At 37.9% G+C, this 25,317-nt stretch overlaps 1 pseudogene; it reads left to right on the top strand.

Annotated features, from left to right (window-relative positions):
* Positions 1-884: 884 nt before the first annotated feature.
* On the top strand, positions 885-24,740 carry LOC130544687 (transcription initiation factor TFIID subunit 10-like; annotated as a pseudogene).
* Positions 24,741-25,317: the final 577 nt, after the last annotated feature.

The raw sequence follows: 25,317 nt of genomic DNA, 5'->3' as shown, positions 1-25,317 counted from the left end.
CCACTCCCCCTGCTTGTGTTCCCTCTCTCGCTGGCTGTCTCTCTCTCTGTTAAATAAACAAATAAAATCTTTAAAAAAAAGATAGGATTAGCGAGATAGAGGCTGATTAGAAGGGACATCTGATCAGAGAAGGAGTCTCTGAGGAGGGGATATTTTCACCAAACCTACAGGAGGGATCAGTTGTGGGAAGATGGTGATGATAAGTGCAGGTTTGGGCTGGAAGTTTCCAAAACTGATGCCAGAACTCGTAGGAAAGCCAGGAGGCAGGGCTGAACTTGGCGTATTTGACAAATAAAAAGAAAGCCAGTGTAGCCGAAGCGTGAGGAGTGAACTGCGTGAACTCTGGAAGCGCTTTGCCCGACTGCTGATTGTTTTCCAGGAAAACAAACCAACAAACAAAAGCAAGGAAAACATTTTAGTTACAAAATAAAATCTCATACAAGTGCTAAATTAAAACTTCAGAGGAATTAGGCAATGAAAATTCATAGTATCACTTTCCCATAGGCAATTGGATATTAAAACAATAAATACTAAACCATAAAATATATATATATGTGGAAGCCTAACCCAATTCTGATGTTTCCCTGGATGACCATTATGGCAGACCCTAAAACATTACACAACATGCATTTCTCACCTTCATTTCTATTAATATAACCTTAAATTTGTTGGAGATTGCAAGGTCCCAGCTTGCTATTTCAGTCCCTCTTGCCACAGGGACACAGACAATAACTGTAAGTCCTCAGCAAAATTCTAATGGGAGGTTGTGGGAAATCTGCTGATTTCCTGATAAAAGAGCAAGGAGCAGAAATGATTGCCTCCACTCCCATACCCCTCCCCCTTGACGTATCCCTCTGTATAGCAGCTATTAGAAACATGGGTGAATGATTGCAATCATTAGGCTACAAGCCAGGTTCTTGGATAACACCGTGACGCAACGGAACCTACAGGAGCTGCAGTGCATCTCTCCAAGCCTGGCTAGGTGAGAAAGCAATTTATGGCTTCCATTTAGCAAGCTTTCTGTCACTCGCACATGTTCCTAATTGCTAGAACTATTTGATGATCGCTTCTTTAATCAAATAACAAAAAATCACTTTTACTTTTTTGGGTGGGGGATTACACACTGGGCTTGTGCTCAGTATAGTTACTGCGACTTCAATGAACATGAACAGGAGGAAACAACATGCATTGAGCTCTTACCAGGAGCCAGGTGAAGCTCTAAAAGCCAGATGTATGTGTCCCTTCAGCATCGCTAGGAAGCTGGTGCTATTAACGTTCACATTTTATAGATCAGGAACGTGAAGTTCAGAAACGTAAAGTAACCAGTCCGTGGCCACCCACCTCGCAAGGGGCAGTCAGGATCTGAACCCAGGTTCCGGGCCCCCTGGCTCCAGTCATTCCATAAGACTGTCTCCTAGACTTAAAGAGCCATTTCATTACACAAGGTTGAAGGGACCAAGCTAATGAGGTTTTATGTACAAATTCTGATTCCTTCAGTGTTGAGGGAAAAAACGATAAATACAGAGCGACTCTCTAAGGCAACATATACGCTTACTGCACAAGTTAAGGGTTAGTATTTATATACATGTTTTTATCACTGTCTTTATAATGATTAATCGTTTCGCAGGGGAAAAATGAAATAAAATAGCAGTCTTGATCAAGTGCCAAATATTAGCCTTGCTGGAATTAAAAACAGCTAAATAATATATATATATATATATATATATATATATATATATATATATATATATTCTTTTAGAAAGCTGATTTAAAGAAAACACTGACAGATTGTTAAGAGACCAAATTAGAGGATAGCCTGCTAATAAAGGTCATTGAACAGTGTGTGCTTCTGTTTGTTTTGGAAACTGGAATTGCAGAAAACGTTTGTACACAGTCACTGCAGCTGTCCAATGTTTTTCTTGAGTTAGAGGCTCCCTGTTGTTATGGCATAATGACAGAGCTCTGTGTCCCCAAGAACCTCGAAACAATCTGCATTTCAAAGGAACTCGAGTGCCCAGCATATGTCAGTTCAAGCCCATACACTATTCAAAGAAGGAATTTGACGGTAAAAAATCTTTACACAAATCAGATAATTAAGTTACAATAAAGTTAAGAGAATTATCTCCTGTTTCACACGTTTTTCTGTTGCATGGATGTGAAAAGGCTGGCATCTCTTTAACCACTAATACTCATTTATGAAAGTTCTCCTGAGTGTGTGAATGCAATTAATAATAACATTATTGTTTCTTCCTATTGTTTTTACATCATTGCTACTAACGCCAGTACATGTTTTCACAATTTTGTTGATAGCAACACAAAATACTGTTTTTATGGAGAATATGAAATATCTAAACCCCTATACTGATAACTTGGGCAGATTTCATACAATCTCAGCATTCAAACCAATTCATCGAGTATGTTACATATACGCCCTCCTCCATTGTCACTCTCAGAGAGTCTGCCCTCACCCCTGCATGAAAGAGCAGCCAGCTCCCATCTTCTCATCTCTTCCCCCCTTTATCTTCAGAGAACCTAAAATTGTTGGATCTATATTTGTTTCCATACTTACTATCTAACATCCTTCTAGAATAAGTCTTTGTCTATTCTCTGCTACATACTTAGGATGCTGAACAGGGCTGGGCTTATGGTAGGTGCTCATTACATGTTGGCTGAAATAACTAATGAACGCACATCGCTGATTTCTTCTCTGAACTAATTATTCAACAATGATACTAAATAGTCATAACGTCTTACTCATCTGACATTTGTGTGAAATGTGGACATCATAAGGTCTAACAAGCATTCCTTCCAGAAGACGTCCTGTTCCTTCTCACGTGTGATAGCATAGCTTCCTTTGGACAACACTACAAATATATTTACTTGTCGGATTAAATGCTTTTTCATAATTATTTTGATAATACAAGTCCTTGACTCTTGGCTGAAAGAAACAAACATTATGCTTATTATATTTTGTTCCAATATAATGTAACTTAGCAAGGACTATACCATTATGATACAAGATTTCGTTTTAAAAGTTCACCATAAGGACTGGAGTAATATTTACCGGCATAGTAGTTAAACCTAAGTGGAACATAACTATCTTCATACTTTCTTATCTTAACCATAATCCAACAAATTACTTTAATTAAGCATACTACTAAGGAAAAAGAGGAAAAGTGGTTAATAAAATAACTTTCTAATGGAACCTATCCTTAACTCTGAAAATGGGTTTATGATGAAAATTACAAGACTGTCTCTCCATAGGATGAGATATAAACCCCCTTTGGTACTAAACATTTAAGAGAATATGTAATAAACTATGAGGATAAAACAGAACTTAATGGAAGAGACGTTTCACAGTCACACCTGAGCTCCTCTGCGTCTCTACTGAACCCCAGAAGAACGAGCCCTGGATTATAACCCAGAGGGAGAGGTACTTCTAGCGAAGTCTGATCATCTGTCTCATCTACTTTGTCACTGCCCCTCGGCTTGTTTCAAGTTTCACGATTTATAACAGCTATTCTTTCCACTTAATAGTTGGGTGTCGTGACCATTTCCAAAATTTTTTTTAAATGAGTGGCGTTTTCACATTTTGCTGCTTGCTTTTGAAATTTATTTTCTTGGTTTGCTTTTGATTATTTCAGAGATGACAATGAAGTCGGAAATCCCTTCGCTCTGATGTATTTAACCAGAGGATCATGGGTCTCATCTACTTTAAATTAATACTTTGAAAGAAAACTTGATTTGTCTACATTGAAAATTCCATGGTTTCTTTGCGATTAGTTTTGTACCCATATCTACATCTCTATTTAATATAAATTGGAAGTTGTCTGTATATTATGGCATTTAAATAACACACACATGAAAATGAATCCTTTTGAGCATTTTAAAACTCATCTTTTGTTGTCTTTGTGGTTGTTGTTAATTTAGTTTTTATGTGTTACGTAACGAAATAACAAGATAAGCGCAAGGGTTTCAGTTTATTATAGATAAGACCCCAGCACAAATAACATATTACAAATATTCTTCTTATTCACAGAAATAAAATATTCAACTAGATGTAATGATCACTTTATATTGTATTTCAAAATTGTTTCTTCAGGAATCAAAAATACATCATCATGTTCAAAACCAGTATGATGGGTAACATAGTTCAAGCATATTTGTCTAAGTTCCTCTAAATATTGCTCCCCTAAACATTGCTCATATGATTAGATTCACGTGTAAAAAAGCCTCCAGCTATGGAATTTAAAAGGGGAAAATGTCATCATTTTATTTAATGATTTATAGAAATAACAACACGAGCAAACATCCCCAACATCTTTAATGTGATGACCAGGGCAGGTGCTAGTCAAGACATGTTAAGCCTCCCGTGTGTCATGTGTTATGGTCTACACCTGGTGTTACAAGCACAGGTGCCTACAGAGGCCAGGCAGGAATGAAAATGGTACGTTTGATGAGATGCAAACATTAAATTACACAACTGCATGAGTCTGTCTTTCTTCCTCTATTTGTTTATAGAGTTCTGGAGACAGAAAAAAAAAATCTCCACTGTAGAAAAGCAAGAGTGCAAGTATCGTGAAAAATAGCAACTTCTACTTGGACCTAGTGGCAGGGAGATTATAGTGTAGCAGAGGACATGAATGACCAGATTCTAGACACATTATAGAAATAGTTCTAGTTTTTTTGTTTGTATTTTTAGTGAGCACGAGAGTGAGAGAGAGTCGGGGGGGGGGGGGGCGGGGAGCACAGGGAGAGGGAGAGAATCCCAAGCAGGCTCCACACCCAGCCCTATGCGGGGCTCAATCCCATAACCCCAACGTCATGACCCCAGAGGCAACCAAGAGTCAGGCACCCAACAGACTGAGCCACCTAGGCACCCTGAAGCAGTTCTAGTTCTAACAAGGTTATCTGCCAAATCAAATGCTGGGTATAAGAACAGCAGTCAAGTATAACTCCAAGTATATGTGTGAGTGCATGTGTATATGCACACACACATGTAAATGTATGTATATGTGTGTATTCATGTGTGTGTGTGTGTGTATATATATTTTATAGTAGGTGATCATTAAATGCTTTTATATATATATAAAGGTGTGTGTGTATATGTGTGTATACATATGTGTGTGCGTGTATATATATATATATATTGGGGGCATGACAGTTTGTGGGTGTAAGCGCTAGAAATCATTTTGAGCACGAGTTTGATGTAACTATTTGACACCCAGGTAAAGCTATCAAACAGGCTTTTTAGGGAAGAGCATTTCAGGGAAGTGGTTCCAAATATGTTGATTTGACAGCACTCAGCAGAGGTGTGGCATTTAAAGCCATAAATGAGATCCTCTATAGCCACATGGACCAATATGGTAGACTTAGCCACATGGGGCTTCCAAACATGAGAACTGTGAGTTGTCTGAGTCGAGACGTACTGTAGGCATAAAATACACTAGATTTTGAAGACCTCTTGTGAAATATAACCTAAACTATCTCACTAATGATTTTATACTGATTGTATTTTTTAATCATGTTTTAATATGTTGTCTTAAATAAAATACATTATTAAAATTAAAATTGCCTACTCTTTTCACTTTGTATACAATTTTACAATTATAATGTGGTTCACATTTGTGGCTGGTTTGACGTTTTTCCTGAACAGTCCTAGCTTAGAGTGTGAAGGTAGAGAGAAAAAAGAAAAACTGCAATGACTGTCCCATGAAACTCCTTTATTTAGAGGTATGGCATTAATTTCTGAAACTCCCGTGAATATGGAATTTCAAGAAGAAGAGGATCAAATGTATGAAATAATGCTGAGAAGTCAAAATCAGATTTAGAACAGAGAAGGGGCCGCTGGTGTTCATTGCTGACTTTGACAAGAGTTAGTTCAGAAAAGTTGTGGGGATGAAATCTAACTTGGAGTGAATTCCAGAGAAGTGGGAAGAAAAGGAATGGAGTGTGAACAGATCTTAAAATGAATCAGAGAAATCCTGCTATAGCATAATTAATAATCCTGGGATTAAGACAGGTGTTAATTTTGTCTGCATATTCACAAGAAAAATTGATAAATAAAAGAAGCGATAATCCCATAGTGATGCCATTAGAAAGAGAACAAGAAATTGAGTCTTAATGGACTGGCTGACTTCATTTTGCTATTTACCTATCTCCATTTGAAGAAATACCGAAGAGAGACAAACTTTTTTTTTTTTTCTTCAGAGAGGGAGAAAGGGAGGGGGCAGAGGCAGAGTGAGAGATTGTTTTTCTTTTTTTAAAAAATATTTTATTTACTTATTTGAGAGAGAGAAAGAGAGAGCACATGTGGGAGGGGCAGGGAGGGAGGGAGGGAGAAAAACTCTGAAGCAGACTCTGCACTGAGCGCTGAGCCCCACGCAAGGCTCCATCCCACGACCATGAGACTGTGACCTGAGCCGAAACCAAGAGTCAGACACTTAATGGCCTGAGATACCCAGGTGCCCTGAAGAGAAACAAAATTTCAGCAGTTATAGTAAGTTTCTGGATATTTGCATTTAGGGAAAAGCACATGAGTTTAGGAGTCCAAAAAAATCTCTTGTTTGAATTGCAGCTCTAATTGTCTGTCATTGGGCATAATGTCGGGCAGGAATTGAACAACTGAACAAGGGGACAAAGGCAGGCCTAAGACAGGAGATCAGGGTTCGTCCATAGTGACTGGAAAAAAGACAGACTAGGCATGGAAGCAAATTGGTTGCTAAATCTTAAGGTAGGAAGATACACTGTTCTCTTATCAGTGTATCATGGCTGCTTAATATTGCATTTTATGCCTGATGTATTTTTTTAACTAATTTACTACTTTTAAAACTAATTAAATTACAGTTTTTAAATTTAATACACTGTTATATTAGTTTCGAGTGTACAAGATAGTGATTCAACAGTTCCTTATATTACTCAGTGCTCCTCAAGGTAAGTGTACTCTTAATCTCCTTCATCTATTTCACCCATCCCCCCACCCACCTCCTATCTGGTAACCATCTGTTTGACTCTTGTTAAGAGTCTGGTTTTGGGTTCGTCTCTTTTCTCCCCCTTTGTTCATTTGTTTTGTTTCCTAAATTCCACAAAAAAATGAAAATCATATGGCATTTGTCTTTCTCTGACTGACATAGTTTGCTTAGACTTACACTCTCTGGATCCATCCATGTTTTGCAAATGGCAAGATTTCATTCCCTTTTAGGGCTGAATAATATTCCCTTGTGTATTGAGACCATCTCTCCTATATCCATTCAAGCATCGATGGACACTTGGGCTGCTTCCGTAGTCTGGCTATTATAAATAATGCTGCAGTAAACATAGGGGTGCATCTATCCGTTCGAATTAGTGTTGTTGTATTCTTTTGGGTAAATACCCAGTAGTGCAGTTGCTGGATCGTCGGGTAGTTATTTTTTTAACTTTTTGAGGACCCTCCACATTGTCTTCCATAGTGGCTGCACTAGTTTGCTTTCCAACCAACAGTTCAAGAGGGTTCCTTTTTCTCCACATCCTTGTCAATACTTGTTGTTTCTCATGCTGTTGATTTTAGCCATTCTGACAGGTGTGAGGTGACATCTCATTGTGGTGTTGATTTGCATTTCCCTGATGATGAGTGATGTCGAGCTACTTTTCATGTGTCTTTTGGCCATCTGGATGACTTCTTTGGAGAAATGTCTGTTCATGTCTTCTGCCCGTTTTTAAATTGGATTATTTGTTTTGGGGGGTGTTGATTTGTATCTGTTCTTTATATATTTTGGATACCAGCCTTTTTCTGGATAATTCATTTGCAAATATCTTCTCCATTCAGTAGGTTGTCTTTTAGTCTTGTTAGTTGTTTCCTTCACTGTGCAGAGCTTTTCATCTTGATGTAGTCCCAATGGTTTATTTTTGCTTTTGTTGCCCTTGCCTCAGGAGACATAGCTAGAAGAATGTTACTACAACCAATGTCAGAAAAATTACTGCCTGTGCTCTCTTCTAGGATTGGTATGATTTCAGATTGCATATTTAGGTTCTTAATCCATTTTGAGTTTATTTTTGTGTATGGTGTAAGAAGGTGGACCAGTTTCATTGTTTTGTATGTTGCTGTTACTTTTTACTGTTATAAGAATGCTGTGTTGAATAACCTTTTGGCTCAAGTTGTTTCTGCATCTTTAATAACTGTATTAGGATAAGCTATAAGAAATTATAGGGAGAGGAAATATATGTATTTATGTGACTTTTAATAACAGTGTTAAAAATTTCAAGAAAAAAATTAAACAAGATTTCATTCTCGCTAACAATGCATAGAAGTGAGTCCTCCAAGAATTCTTAAAAACAGTGGTTATTAAAAAAAAAAAACAGTGGTTATCATGATTAAAGAGTTATTTCTGTAAAAAATCAACTACTGTAAAAATATTTTGGATGTTTTCTAAATTGAAAATTTAATGCGACTCCTGAAGCTTCTTCCAAGAAAAATAAAGATGCTTCCAAAAATTTGTATTCGAGATCAGAAGGTGCTGTGATTTCAGGCTTAAAACCCACCTTTACCCATTTTTACATATGGAGGTACTAGGATGAAAATAAGCTGAAAACCATTTTAAAAGTCACTTCTACACAATCTCATTGTATTTGAAGTATGTGAAATTGAACACAAATACAAAGAAAGACATAAAAACATGGTTTGTAATTCGTTTGAATATCCTTTACTTCGTTGTAAGACCAATGGCAATAAACCTGAAAAATGTTTGGTCTCTCTGTTTCAATTTTGCAATGGTATAATTAAGTCATTGATCTGTGTTGTACCAACTGAGGCTTTTGTCAGAAAGTAAAGCAAAGATCGGTCTTTGTAAATATACGTAGGTAGTTAGAATTGTAATTATGAGTGATTTCAGTTACCGCAAGCACTGGAAGAAGCTGAAAAGGGCTCTGAGAAACAGCCATCTGTGCACGTACTGATACAGTGCTTCATGGTTTTCTAAATAATAGAGGCGCAGAGACTATTGTGGGTGCTGACGTGGGGAGTGAAGTGGAGTGGGAGTGAGGAATTGCGAAGCAGTGTTGAAAATTCAGGGCCTAGTGATTATAATCTCTTTCAATGGGGCACTTAAGAGGGTATTATAAAAAGTAATAGCATAACAATTGCTGAAGTAGAAGTTAAAATATTGCACTTTTCAAGGCATATCATGAGAAAATGTGTGCCAAGTAAGGTGATGCATTGCTGAGTTGGTAAGCAGTGAATGGAATTTCAAGAGGAATATTTGCATATTTTGAAGGACTAAGGACAGACGGATTCAGTGTTTAGAATGTAGTACCCAGCGCCTGTCAGGTGGAGTTGGCTGCATTTAAAGATTATTTTGCTTGTGACATGTTAGAGTCATTTTCATGTGTTATCTTAGAAATCTCTGAAAGGAGGATAGGAAGAATACTTTTTGAGTGTCTTCTTATTAGGCATTTTTCTGATTTACCTTTGTATCTGATGTCCCCTGTAATCTGTTAATTCTTCCTGTAGTTGGAATTAATGCCCATCTAGCAAACATGGAAACTGAAGTTCTGAAAGATTAAGTAATTTTCCCTTGTACATAACTGATGGGAGATGCTGGTATTTGAACAAAGTAGTACAACTGAACAAAACTTTGCCAAAATCTAAAGCTCATCTTCCTTTTTTAAGCCATGAAGATGTTACATGGGAACTTGCAATGATTTAAGATTCTATTCTACCTTCAAATGAAATAGGTACTAAGTTTCTATTTGGTTTCCACTCTGAAAGAGGTGACCTTCAACTTAAAACGTAATATTCCTAAAATGTGCTCAAACTTTGCAGGACATTGACTTCTGGTTGGTGACGTGCCCTGCCATCAAAATGAAGTCTAACCTAAGCATTTTTGTTGACTGTTTTCTTCTTTAGTCGTGTCTCCCTAACATCATGGCTCCAGACAAGCTCAATTACTCTAGTCACCTAAATACACCATGATCTCAACAACCTGTTCCCTCCCCTAGGCCTGAAGCACTCTCCTCTCTCCAACCTCAAACAACCTCTACTCACTTTGATTTCTTAGTAATTCTCTGCTGAAAGCCTTCTCTGACATTTGTAAGTTGAGAGCACTGCCCTTTTTTTTCTGTTCCTAACATATTTCAGGTTCAGTCTTTTGCACCATTTAATATCCTATATTTTAATCATCTGCTTTCTTCTCTATCTTTCTCACTAGACTTCCAACACTTTGAAGGATGGGGACATCTCTTAGTCATTAATATAATCTACTTTGTTGAGGCCTTAATATATAGTTGATGCATTAATATATAAATTTAGTTTAAGTATGGTAATATATAGTAGCTATAGTAGATATACAATTAAAATGATTAGATCAAGCCTATTTACTTGCCAAAAGAAAAAAAAAACTGTCTGAAAAATGAATTCAGAAGTGAACTGTCTATATTAAAGGCTCTACCATGTTAAGCTCTGGGTCATCCAGACTTGCTACCTTACAATCATAAGTAATGAATAACCAATTTGAAAGAATCATAAAAAAGAAAAAGATGAAACAAAAATAACTTTAATATTCATAATTCTGACATGAAATGATTATTATTAACATAATGACATAGTGATTACAGTTTTCTGTCCATACATGTATTTGGAAAGTTATGTTCAGAACTTCAATTTTGTTTTCTGATTTTAATTTTTTTGAGCTCTCTGAGGTATTTTATTTTTTTGTACTTTAAGTTTTTATTTAAATTCCAATTAGTTAACATACAGTGTTATATCAGTTTCAGGTGTACGATGTAGTGATTCAACACTTCCATATATCATTACACAGTGCTCATCATCACAAGTGTACTCCTTAATCCCCATCACTGATTTCATTCTTTTTTATGGCTGAGTAATATTCATGTATATATATATATATATATATATACACACACACACACCTCACAACTTCTTTATCCATTCATCAGTTGACGGACACTTGGGTTGCGTCCATATCTTGGCTATTGTAAACAATGCTGTAATAAGTGTAGGGTGTATGTATCCCTTTGAATTAGTGTTTCTGTATTCCTTGGGTAAATACCCAGTAGTGCTATTGCTGGATCATAAGGTAGCTCTATTTTCAACTTTTTGAGAAACCTCCATACTATTTTCCACAGTGGCTACACCCATGTGCATTCCCAAACTGTGCACTGGTGTGCCTTTATCTCCACTTCCTCACCAATACTTGCTGTTTCTTATGTTGTTGATTTTAGCCATTCTGACAGGTTTTAAATGTTACAACATTTGCCCAAATTAAAGGCTATTTAGAAAGAGCTTTAAGTTAATTGAAATGGACAGGGGTGGGCAGAATCTGCAGAGCACATACTTTCAAAGAGCTGATCTGGATTGTAGGGGAGAAAAAATAATTTTCCCTCTACTCCTCTGAGTTCCTATATACATAGGAGACACTTAGAAAAAAATGAATAACTTTGCAGGTAGCTTACAATTCTGACTTAAACATCATCTTAATAGGGAAAAGGGAGTGGGATGTAGGCTTCCTCGGGGATAGGATATGATTTTTAGAAAAGGTGAATAGACCCTTAGAAGAATAGACGGAAGGTATACGGTTTGTGACAAAGTCTGTCTGGGTGTGGTGCTGATACTTCCAGTTTCTTTCCCTGTGATAAGAGTCAGTCTTCTCAGGACGCCTGGGTGGCTCAGTCAGTTAAGCATCTGCCTTCCACTCAGGTCGTGATCCCAGGGTCCTGAGATCAAGTCCCACATTGTGCTCCTTGCTCAGCGGGAAGTCTGCTTCTCCCTCTGCCTGCTGCTCCCCCTGCTTGTGCTCATGCTCTCTCTCTCTGACAAATAAATAAATGAAATCTTAAGGAAAAAAAAGAAAAAGAGTCGGTCTTCTCCAGTTGAGAAGCTCCAGTGGAGGGAATCTATAACAATTGAGTTCCTTTTGTAGGACCTTTATTTAGGCAGCTAAGGGAAGTCCAGAGTCCTCTCCGAATTTGCATTTTTTCAAAAGCCCCCGGCTCAAAATAACCAATAAAGCAAAGAGGCCAATTTGAGAAGCCTATTCTGCTATAGTTCAGGATTACTGAGACTGATCATTTGACTCCTCTTTTGCAGCTCAAATTTGTATGGGTTCAATGCTTTATACAAGGAAGAGGTTCATCAATGGAGATGAGGAGCTGCAGGAGTAGAAAATTTCCTGTAAGCTGTTTCTACCTAAACACTGAGACTGCCTGCTTTACACCATCTTTATCAGCAATGAGTCAACTTTCTTCTTCAACAACAAAAACGAAAACATTATGAAAAGAATTAAGAATCATAAAGCAAAGATTTCAGAGGCAATAATACATATATTGTTATTTCCAAAGGGGGGAAAATCTTTAGTGTTGTCAGCAAAGATAGACCAATGAGTGGCTGAAAATCCCATCGAATGCAATCTCCGTGTTTAGGTTCAAGCATCGTAGATATCCGTACTTTCTGGAGATGAATTACGTTTCCAGCATTATGTAATAAGTAGTGTAAAACAAAGAAATGACCTAAGAAGCTGTTTCTCATCTGGAATTTGGGGTTCCCTGAAACCAATTTACATTTGAATGAAAAGAAAGGAAATGTACTCAGAAGAAGGATTCGTTATAAAAAAAATCTCTTACCCTCAGTTTGGAAGACAGACTCTTTTTAAATATTACTCCAAAATAAGTGATAAAGCATTTATTTTAATTCAAAAACCAAACAGCATCCTATTGAAAAATCCAGGAATTAGCAGAGTGGAGTGCAAAGAGCACTTGAGCTGACATTATACCAGCTTCCAGGCCTTGCTTCCTTCCACTCTTCACTTCCGTAAGGCTTCACACAAGTCATTAACCTCATGGAACCCCTGTGTCTGTCTATATCTGAGGTTTATGTGAAGAAAAAAAATAATGAGACCATGTACGGTAACATGTCTTGAAAACTGGAAAGTTCTATATGAACATGAGGGCAATGACTAATGTTGTCCAAGAGGAGTCCTGTTTATACACAAGATGCATGGAATATCAAATCTCCAAATTACATAGGTGCTACTTGGATATATAAAATTTAGCATGTTGATTAAGTACCTACAAAGTGAAGGTACAATATTAGGCATTTTGTAGGCTGGGTGGGGGGAGGGTGGTGGGATGCACAGAGCATGTCATTTCAAGGAGCTGATTTGCATTTCTAACATTTCTGATTTCCCCTCTCCTCTGCAGTCCAGAGTCCCAAGAACAATGAACTCTCCTGGCAAAGATTTGCTGCTCATCCAAACTTTAGTCAGGTTCCTGAAACTTTTTCTAGACCCATTTGTGCACTTCCTTGTAGAATCCAGTTTTAGCAAAAAGCCTGCTAATTCAGTTTGCCCAGAACCTCCCATCCTGGATATCTGATCACCCTCAATATCTGATAAGGTTGCTCATCCTCCACCAACCCCCAGGTGATGCCTGATTACCCTGGCCTGTCTTCGGCAAGAATCCCATCAGATTGGTTCAGCCAAAGTCCTTTTAACCCTAATGCTTCCTCTTACTAATTTTCCATCCAGTGACCCCACTCTGCTTCTTGGCTATAAATTCCAACTTGCCCATGTTATATTTGGATTAAGCTCAGTTCTGTACTGAGGTTTCTTTTTTCCTAATGCCATGGTCCTGAATAACATCTGTTTTAACCTCTTTAATGTCCAGTTCCAGTTTTTCACCATGCAATCTGAAGATCCATTTGGGGACAATAAACATACTCATTGGGTGATAAATAGACTGAAGTCAAAAATATGCAATACAGCCTATGAGCAGCCTGGAATTTATGGACATTTGAAAATGTGCAAAGTCGTTGGAAATGCTGCTAAATAAATTGAGGGGACAGAATTGACTTCTCAGCAACCAAATCAATCCATCTAACTGCTTCCAGAAGTTTTTGAACCATAAATACTTCTATGAAAAATATGGTGGCGGGAGAAAAAAAGAAATGATCAGTATAAAGGGAAACTGCAGGGCGTCTATTGGAGGCAGGGTTTGCCCCAACCACATGAGAGGTGGGCATCAGAAGGCAAAGCATCAGAACAGAAGTACTATGAAGAAAAACATAATAGAACAGCAGTGGTTAAAATATCTGGAAGGTACTGTATTGTATGCTAAAGGATCTGAATGGAAAATAAATCTTCCCCCAAAGGAGCCCTTAGTGCAGGTTAGATTTGCATTATTAAAGGAAAACACTGCAATTCTCTTGCCTCTTTAATCACTGGTTTCAACCTGTCTAACTTGATTGGGATCTTTCAGTTGTAGCAAATTAACCCAAGTCAATCAAGCTTTAGGGGGAATAAAAAAAAAAAAGGAATATTTTGGCTTTCATTATTGAAAAGACCATGTATGGACTTCAAGCATGAAATTTTTCAGGCATATATGGATGCAGGAGGTCAAGAGATACCCTCTGGATTCAAGCAGGGTTTCTTTGTCTTTTTCTTTCTTCTTTGTCCGCCTCTGTAACAGGAAGGCTGTCACTCCATGGAAAGGTTAAATACCTGCTTAGTGTTCCTGAATCACATCTCAGAATTAGGAACCCCAGTAGGAAGAAACTATCCTTTTATTCCTCAATAATTCCTGCAAAATTTCTGAGACTCAAACTGACATGTTGTGCAAAAGAGAAAGAAACTATGGAAAAGAACACCAGAGAAACTAATTCCTCCCCATTCCTACCGGGCTGTCTCATGTTTCCGATTCCAATTTACGATGTGTGGGTTCTTTCCTGGCACCAACAAAAATTCTCCAGCACCAGCTGGAAATCCTGAGAATTTCACTCAATTCTCACACTACCTATCTGGAGATGGCATCAGATTTCACAGGTTAAAGATTCAATCCGGCAAGACTGCCCCCGCCCAGCCCCACATTTCAGAAGCCAACTGCGTGTCCAGGTTGTCACCTGCGCTTCTGAACGACCAGCTATAGATTGGAGGGTCCAATGCCCCCTCCTTGGGTTTGATTAATTTGCTACAGTGTCTCACAGAATGCAGAGAAACAATTTACTTACCTGATTACAGGTAATTCGTATAAGTATATAACTCAGAAACAGCCAGATGAAGGAGATGCATGGGGTAAGGTATGGGGAAAGGGCACAGAGCTTCCGTGACATTTCCTAGTGCACTACCATCCTCAAATCTCTATGTGTTCACCAACCTGGAAGCTTTCTAAACTCCATCTTTCTTTGGTTTTTATGGAGGCTTCATTACATGGCATGGGTGATTGAATCATTGACCATTGTTGATCCGTTCAACCTCTAACCCATCTTCTCTCCCCAGAGGTCAGAAGGGTGGGACTGAAGCTTCCAACCTTCCAAACACAGTGTGGGTTCCCATGACAACCAGCCCTCATCCTTAGGCAGATCCAAAAGTCACTCAGATGTGGTTGAAAGGGGCTTTTATTTTTTTTTTTAATTTTTTTTTCCTTTTTTTTTTTTATTATATTATGTTAGTCACCATACAGTACATCCCCGGTTTCCGATATAAAGTTCGATGATTCATTAGTTGCGTATAACACCCAGTGCACCATGCAATACGTGCCCTCCTTGCTACCCATCACCAGCCTATCCCATTCCCCCACCTCCTCCCCTCTGAGGCCCTCAGTTTGTTTCTCATAGTCCATAGTCTCTCATGTTTCATTCCCCCTTCTGATTACCCCCCCTTTCTTTGTCCCTTTCTTTCCCTACTGATCATCCTAGTTCTTATGTTCCATAGATCAGAGAAATCATATGATATTTGTCTTTCTCTGCTTGACTTATTTCACTTAGCATTATCTCCTCCAGTGCCGTCCATGTTGCAGCAAATGTTGAGAAATCGTTCTTTTCGATAGCTAAGTAATATTCCATTGTATATATGGACCACAACTTCTTAATTCAGTCATCTGTTGAAGGGCATCTCGGCTCCTTCCACGATTTAGCTACTGTGGACAATGCTGCTATGAACATTGGGGTGTATATGGCCCTTCTCTTCACTACGTCTGTATCTTTGGGGTAAACATGAGAGACTATGGACTATGAGAAACAAACTGAGGGCCTCAGAGGGGAGGGGGGTGGGGGAATGGGATAGACCGGTGATGGGTAGTAAGAAGGGCACGTATTGCATGGTGCACTGGGTGTTATACGCAATAATGAATCATCGAACTTTATATCGGAAACCGGGGATGTACTGTATGGTGACTAACATAATATAATAAAAAAACATTAAAAAAAATTACATAATATAGCAGAAAACCAATTTTAAAAAAAGTAGTGACCTAATTTTCTTCCAATATTGCTTGAACATGCTTTTTATTTAAATTTCACACATTATTTTTTCTTTAAAGCAGGTAACAAAGCAGCAAATACCTCAATCCTGTGTTTTTAAAGGAAAACCTCAACAGACTGCCAAGACAGAATTAAATCAAAGATGTAGTCTAAATAAAGATATTAATGTGTTTTCAATGAATTTTACTACCATTAATTTTTATGGCTTGATTTGAGCTAACTGAAATATAATTAGATTAAAAGTAAGAGATGGCTTCAAGCTTTGAGTCTTACTAAGAACAAATTATTACCAAATTCTTTCATTTTTTATTCCACATAAAAAATAAGTATCCACTTCTGAGAACTATTTCATAAATAGCTGTTTGGTATATATTATTTTTAGCAAGGTTAACACTTATTATAATTCTAAACCAAAGATTTCAAAATCCTAATCCTTGAAATGCACTGAGAAAATTTTGAGGACCTACATATTTGAGCACTGCATTCTCATAGAAACAGTACTATTGTCCTTGTATAACATCAAGAGGAGAACAGTCTTGACAATATAATATGTTTTCATTACACTTCTAATTACACTTAGTTGTTAATTAAGGATACCTTATACTGAACAGCAGCCATCTGACAAGATTAAGGGGAAATAATTGGTGTCAGTAAATAAGCACTTCGTCAATATGAGCATAGTTATAAGTAGTTTATGACATATTGATAAATAATCATAACGTAACAAATAATTCTGGTAATAAAAATACGTTGGGTGGAAGTTGACATATATCTGTACATTGGAAGGAAAAAGCTTTGCCTATATGCCCAGGTATGAATGGTACCAAGTATTTCTTGCGATGACTTTGTTGGATCGATCAAATTGCACTGATGAGGCAATGAGTGACCAAAAGTGGTTTTGGTCATTGTACTGACAGAATCTCCATGGTTTAAGCTCACCTTGAAAGTTATTTTGGCCAACACGATGGATATGATATTTTTCAGGCTACTAATTTTAAATTAAATGTCATTTTGGCTTCAAAAATTAGTTGATTTGAGTTTTTTATTAAGGTTCAGCAAATGGTAAGGCATAAAAACTTTCTTGATCCCAGTCAAGGAAAGAAAGAGAGTAAACAGATGCTAGAGAAGTTTTAATGTACTTCCATAAAAATGGCACGGTTAAGTCTGTTAGGTCGTCGTAGAAATTTTGCCCGTCCTCATAATAAGAATTAATGGATCTTTATTTCATGAATCTCTAACTTTTTTTTTTTTTAAGATTTTATTTATTTGACAGAGAGGGAGACAGTGAGAGAGGGAACACAAGCAGGGAGAGTGGGAGAGGAAGAAGCAGGCTCCCAGCGGGCAGGGAGCCCAATGTCGATCCAGGGCTCTGGGATCATGACCTGAGCTGAAGGCAGACGCTTAACGACTGAGCACCCAGGTGCCCCATAAATCACTCTTTAAAGCCTAAACCATTACTCTGTACTTTCTGTCCCTTTACAGTGACTAGAAAATGGTGATGACTAGAGGAAGTTTGGATGTCATTGGATGAAAAAGATGGCAGAACTTCTCACTTGGCCCTGAACCAATCACCGCCAGATGGTTACATAGGGAGAAATAAACTTTCATATTGTTTAACTGGGGTTTTTTTGCAGGCTTTCGCGGTAGCTTGACAATTTATACTATCTAATTCAGATAATTTACACTATACCTAGAAGTGAGATACTGACATAACGACAACCACAAAAACTAAAATGTGCACCCTTAGTTTTAGTATCAGAGACTAGGTGGTAAAGAAACATACAAAAGCTAGTGACATCTAAGTACTGAGCTAAAATCACGAAGCGTTGAGGTAAAACTATTTAGCAAAACTACCCTCTAAAATAACTTGAAAGACATTTATGTGGTCATAGCCTTTAGAGACTAATGCTCTAAAGAAATCATTAAACCTAGGTAAACTATAGGGGAGATGGAAGGAAATCAAACTTACGCAAGGGAGAATCACTCTACCTATATCCTTATGACTAAGAGTCCTAAAAACCTCATTGGCTGGCTTTCTGCTTGTGACCATCTTTATTCCATATTATTATTATTATTATTTAAATTAAAAAAATTAAACATTACTTAAATTTCATCAAAATTTACTATTTATCACAATAACACATTGAAACATTCAGAGCGAGTAATATTCCTATTTTCACAAATGTGGTTACAATTGGTCAAGGTCTAGGTCCTACTAATGTCATATTCAAGATGAGACTTTGTGCTTTGTGACTCTTAGTTCATTGCTCTTCCAATAATTACATGTTATAACAAAAGGATTTAATTTTTTTATTGGTCATCTCATGGTTTACAGCATAGGCCTTTAATTAATCACGGTCTACATCTGGACATTGTGTGTAACATGTTAATATCCACCAGAAAGCATACAAGTAGAAAAAAAACCCATTGAACAGCTAAGTAGACAAATTATCTCAGCCAATTGATGTCAGTTATCTTCTGTCTTCAGCCACCATATTTCTGCTTTGATGGGCACACATAAACTAAGACAGTTGTAGGAATGGAGGCCACACATAAGCCCAATATCAGGAACTCTACTTTCCAAGACTAATCTAATCATCATTATTGCCTAATGTCTGACATGCCAGCCACAGAGAGCAATGTGAAGCCTTCATATTCATCCTTTCTTGAGTAAACCAACTGGAAAGCTGATTTCACTAGGGCCTTTCCCTGAAAGGAACAGAATAAAAAACACATATTCTGGGTACAGGTTTGTTTTTCCATCCCCTGGACTTTAACCACCACTTTCTGAGGGCTTACTGGGTACTTGATGCACTGGAATGGGGTCCCACATAACATCACAGAAGACTAAGGGACCTTCTTTCAACAAAGAAGTTGTGGCTGTGGGTTTATGACTGGGAGATCCACTAGTCATAATCACACTTGTCTCCTTCTGGAAGCTTCCAGCCTGACAGATTACTGGGACAGCGTGCTGAAAGCACAGCTGAGTCATCCCCTCCAGGGAGATATTGCATTTAGAAACCAAGCCTGGAAGCTGGAGTGATCTCATTATCATTCCTGATGACCTAAGGGGGATTTTATGCTTTCTGTCTCTACAACCGTGGACCCTGTAGCATCAGAAATCCTGATCTTTAGAAGGAAATTATTTTCACCTGGGACACATAAAAGTATCATATGGAAGTATAATTATAAAATTTAGCTGCTTCCTGGGCATATAGGGCTCCTTTTGTTTCCAGGACTTTTACACAAGAAGAGGAATCACTCCCCGGCAGGAGTAATGGACCCTCATAATTATGAGAACGTAGGGCTGCTGCTTCCTAATGGAACACAAGAAGAACTGCATGTTAAACTCAGTTGTCCCATTTGGATGCTTCTCATTACATCTTGGCCAATTGTAACTGTAAATTTATAACAACAACAGCCGTATTCTGAGAAGAGCAGAGGGATCAGGGTTCAGGCTCCCTTGGAAGCAGGGTCTAGGTAACTTCATCATGCAAGAAACCAAGGCCACAGAGATGGGAGCTGAGAGTGCTGGGAAACTGGAAATAGATAGTGAAGGAGGGAGATAGGAAACGTCATTTTTAGCCCTGACAATTTGTCCAATTCATGTCTGTTTTGTCTGGTTCTCCTCAGAAAGAAAGGCCTGTTTGCATCCTCGAGGAGCAGCTCTCCAAATGAATGTGGAAAAGTGAATCAAAATGGCCACCAGAGGTCGGTTGTAGTAGACACGGAGATTCACCACCCAAATCTTTCAAAACCGTGTTTGCTGCCCAGCTGCAGTTTGTGAAGTCGGCAGACAGCCTCCAACTTCCAGGTCTTCTAGGTCTGCCTCACCTGCAGACAGCTGCCTTGTTTGGGGGAAGCTACATCCAGTGACTGAGGGAGTCGGGATAGACAAGCCCAGCCATTTCAGCCTCTTGGGAACACACTGAGAGGCCATTCTCACATGCTGAGTCACAGTATAGACAGCCCTGAGTTGGAATTAAATTTTTTCCTTTATCCAATCTTGTTTTGTCCACCTTTCCTTTATACAGGCTGATCTCTAATAAGCTCTCTGTTCCTCAAACTGCATCTCACTGTATGCATCTGGAGAATCCAACGTGCAAGACATGACTAACACTATCTCTCCCCCCACCCCATCATCAACTACTCCGTAAATGTAAATATCATTTTACATTTAAAACTTTCATTTTGAAGTTAGATTAATGTATTTTATTTTCCTGTATAACCAGAAGAAAAGCATCTCTATTTATAATTTTGTAAATGGTCTTTATAATCTGGCTATGAAAGTAAATCATTAATCTCAATATCTGAACTAATTTATCCTGTGTTCTATTTCTATGTACTTTTGCTCTTCCTACATTTATTCAACTCATTAAATTGACGATAGTTTGAATTTCATTTTTTTTTAAGGTCAAAGACAAAACATAGATCCTGTGGATCCTGTTGACTATTTTGAGGAGAAGGCACAGATCTCAACTTATTAATGTCATTCTATAATTTCATATTATTATTAACTATGGGTAAAGTCCAACATGGACCAAGACTCAGATTAGATTTGCTTTATTCAATTAAAGTTAGATTAAATGAATGAATGATTGTGTTATCATTAATTTTATCATAACCAACAGATTTTTAAAAAGGAAGTTCTTTTTCTTCTACGTTTCTAGAAATTAGGATAAGTGAATTCAGGTTAATTATTAGGTGGTAGGTTGGGGCCAGTATGCATTATGGTTTGTAGAAATAAGCTTACCCTTAGGCATGGCTAATGAGAAAGGAAAATTAAACTCATTTTTTAAAAATGCTTTTATTGAATAATGTTAATCCCAATAAAGAGTATATGTAATTAAATCATTTAAAATGTTTCAAATCTGGAGGTGTAATTTGTTACTATTTTCACTAGGTCTGCATTGATAATGACCTTCCTCCATTCTCCACCATTCAAGTTAAGTTCACTAAAAATGTAGGCTACCTTAGCCTACAAAACATTCCATGTTTTGATATGTCTACAAGTAGTGAAATAGGGAGCCTATGATTCATGAGGTATCTGGTTCAAGCAATTTGTCTATAAGTTGCCAGCCAGATTCTTTGTATACCTTCTGCTCTCCTACTGTCTAGTCTTTTTGGCAAGTGGCTTTTACTTTTTCAGTAAAGATAGGCTAGATGTTTCTGATCATGACTTAATTGACCTCTCTCAGCGTGATCCCTTGCCTAATTGAGAAAATAAAATCTTTTGCTCTTATTTCCTACTTGCTTTCTCTGTAAATAACCATAGACTCACAGTAATTACAATAAATTCCAGGTTACTTCTGCTGAAGCAGTGTTTAACTGATCCTTCACAGCTGTCACACCACCATGCCATTTACGTTATATATGTATTCTTATTTGAGGGTATTTGACTTCCTCGTGTTAATTCTCGTCCATATTAAAGTACTCAAATGGTTAGCACTATTCATTAGGCAATTATTACTCAAGATAGGATAAATCTATTCTAAGGTAGAAATGTATTATGTGTCCTACAACATACTTACAAGCACACATATTTAAATAGAGCATAATGAGATTTCCGGGTTGAGTTCTAAAGCGGTGTCTATACACACACCCATAATATCAAGGAAGCCTGGCAGGTGTATATAAGCTACATATGTCATGATATTGGGGAAGCTATGTACAGGCTATATTCTATTAAATTGAGAGCATAATGTCAACATCTTTATGATAGTCCACCTACCCATCTTTTTGTCTTCTGTAAGTACACTTGGAAGAGATATTTTAGGTCTTTATCCTTTTTTTTTACCTGAAAAACTCAGGTTTTTATTCCAAAATGATCTTTTTAAGGAACAATGTAATTGGCTTCAGATTATCTATATTCTCAGCTTTTCGTTTATCCGTGTATGTTTATTTTAACTAAAATCTTACTAGTTAAGGGCTTCTGGTGGCTCAGTTGGTGAAGTATCTGCCTTCGGCTCAGATCATGATCTGAGTCCTAGGATCAAATCCTGCATCAAACTCCCTGCTCAGTGGGGAGTCTGCTTCTCTCTCTCCCTCTGCCCCTCTTCCCACTCCCCCCCAGCTCGTTCTCTCTCTCTCACAAATAATTACATAAAACTTTTTTAAAAATTAAAAACTTACCAGTTGTTCTTTATTATTAGAAAGGCTACAAAAGATCTGTGAACTGTTATTTTAGTCTCCCCAAGTTAGAATCATAATATTTAAGGAGCCATTTGCTAATTGGAAACACGGAACTAAATTTCAAAGACCTTTTCCCCCGTAATTCAAATTCCAAAGAGTAAAAATAGCAAGGTTGAAGTAAGCAGGTTCTTTAATGTCACAAATGTCACTTTCCAAGTTAGTCTCTTTTTTCAACACAAATGGATAAGAGCTTTTTTTTTTTTTTTTAAATTTTTTAACTGCTGATTCCTTGAGTGCTTTGAAATGGAACCTGCCTATTCTGATATATCCATTTTCTTTTGCTTTATCCTATCAGTTCTCTGGTGCATAAGAAAGTTTATTTAGCCATCAGAACCTATCATTCTGCTCCCTTCGCTTTTCAAGGACGTGCAGCTTCATGTGAGGCTAACAGTATTCACAATAAAGACAACCGTTACTGCCATTTATTGGGTGTCTACTTTATGGGGGTACTGCTAGCCATTTTGGATATATTATTTCTAATCTTCACAGCAATCACACATGGTAAATATCATTGTCTCTGTTTTATAGAAAAGCCCACAGAGGCTCCAGAATTTGCATAACTAGCCTCGATGACACAGTTAATAATATAGACTGGATGTGAACCCAGTCTATCTCTCCCCAGGGCCCATTAAATTTCCATTCAGCGGCAGCCTCATTTTCTTAGGTGATGTCATTTCCATTCTTCACCTTTACCACCCACTAATTTCTCATCTTATTAAGCTACATACATCCTATTTCTACCTATCTGGACCCATGTATCTACATACCTATATTCATCTATTGGCAATCTTAGATTTATTCAGTAAAAAATGCTCAGTAAAATATCTTCCTTGGATGGGATAGAAAGCTGTCTTCAGAGTCAAGTTCTGTAATCAGCATTTACAAATCCATGTACCAAGATAACATGTTTCATGGACTATTGGCCCACTTTTAGATTCCTGTCTTTAATCTAAATGGTAGATTACTCTGGATCCTTGACTACTCACTTAGATGAAACAGAGTGCCTTAACCTTGATCCTCATGTCTCCCTGCTTCAATGTTTTCTTCTTGATGGAAAGGAGATTGGAATAATGACAAAAGTTTTGACTTTTATATTTAGACAGACCTGAATTTAGAGGTCCTTCCATGTTGTTGCAAATGGTGAAATTTCACTCTATTTTTAGGGCTGGGTAATATTCCATTGTGTATATATATCATTCATCCATCAATGGACACTCAGGTTATTACTATATCTTGGCTATTATAAATAATGTTGCAATAATCATGGGAATCCATATACCTTTTCAAGGTAGTATTTTCATTTTCTTTGGATAAATAACCAGAAATAGAATTGCTGGATCATATGGTAGCTTTATTTTTAATTTTTGAGAAACCTCCATACTGATTTCCATAGTGGCTACACCAACAGCCACCAACAGTGAATGGAGTTCCCCTTTCTCCACATCTTTGCCAACACTTGCTATTTCTTGTTTTTTGATAAAGCCACTCTAACCGGTTCATTAGAATTTATTCCAATGATGCAAGAGTTATTCAATATTTGCAAATAAATCAGTGTGATACATCACATTGACAAGAGAAAGGCTAAAAACCATTATGACTACCTTAAATGGTTGCTGCAAAAGCATTTGACAAAGTACAACATCCATTCATGGTAAAAAAAAAATTCTCACCAAGAAAGTAGCAGAAAGAGAAATTAAGAACACAATCCCTGCTCTGCAGCAGGCCTCCCCTGCCTGGGCTGGGCTGGTGTCCCGTGTCACCCCTCAGCACCGTCCCCAGATCTACTGGGAAGAACAAGGCCAGCTCCTCCAGGACAGCATCGCTCCTGGGGCTGGAGCTGTGGCAGGGAGCACATGACTGTGGCAAGCTGGTTGGGAAGCCCCCTAAGTGGTGTGGGATGGCTCTGGTGTCAGCGGGTGGTGGGGCACCCATGGAAGGGGCCACGTCTAATGGGGTTTACATGCTGTGAAGCCAGTGGTGTCCAGCACCCCTCTGGCTGACTTCCTGATGCAGCTGGAAGATCACATGCCCACAATCCCAGATGCAGGGACTGGTTACAGCCTGAACCACACTGGCTTTGAGGCCTCCAACCCATGCGTAATTCGGCTCATCTCCCTAGCTGCCCAGAAATTCGTCTCAGATATTGCCAACAATTCCATACAGCACTGAAATGAAGGTTATTCACAGCTTCTGGCAGCTCCCAAGCAAGAGCAAGGACCATAAGTACACTCTAACCATGGAGGACTTGACCCCTGCCCTCAGCGAGTATGGCATCAATATGAGGAAGCTGCACTCCTTCACCTGAGCCTCCCAACCTAAATGCACTTGTCTGTCCCCTTGTCCCCATGCCAGCCTGTTTTCATAAAACACTTTATTGTGACAGACAAAAAAATTTTTAAAAAATCCCATTTACAACAGTACCAAAAATAATAAAACACCTAGGAATAAGCTTAACCAAGAGGTGAAATAACTGTGCTCTAAAAATTATAAAACATTGATGAAAGAAACTCAGAGTTTTGTCATGAATCAAAAGTGTAGAGATCAAAGTACACTTTGAGGTATAGAAATGTATGATGCTTATCTTATTAATAAAGTGGAATAATAAAAGTATCATTGATATGAAGCCTGTGTTAGTTTGGAAGCAGTGTCTTGCTGTCCAGTCTAGAACTTTGAAGTTTGAATGACTTCTTGAGATCATTTAGCATGGCTAATTTTCTCATTTGTGTTATTAAAGATGTGGACAGTGTGAGGTTATTATTCAAATTGACCAGAAAATAAGCCAAGAATTAAGTTCTTCAAAACTTTAGCTCAGTTCACTCTCCAGAATATTCCCATTTACTCATAAAGGCCTATAACACATTATTTCTAGACCATGGGTATGG

Source organism: Ursus arctos, unplaced genomic scaffold (assembly GCF_023065955.2).
Source record: "Ursus arctos isolate Adak ecotype North America unplaced genomic scaffold, UrsArc2.0 scaffold_23, whole genome shotgun sequence".
In the NCBI taxonomy this organism is placed as follows: Eukaryota; Metazoa; Chordata; class Mammalia; order Carnivora; family Ursidae; genus Ursus; species Ursus arctos.
This window is presented reverse-complemented; position numbering and strand designations above follow the sequence as displayed.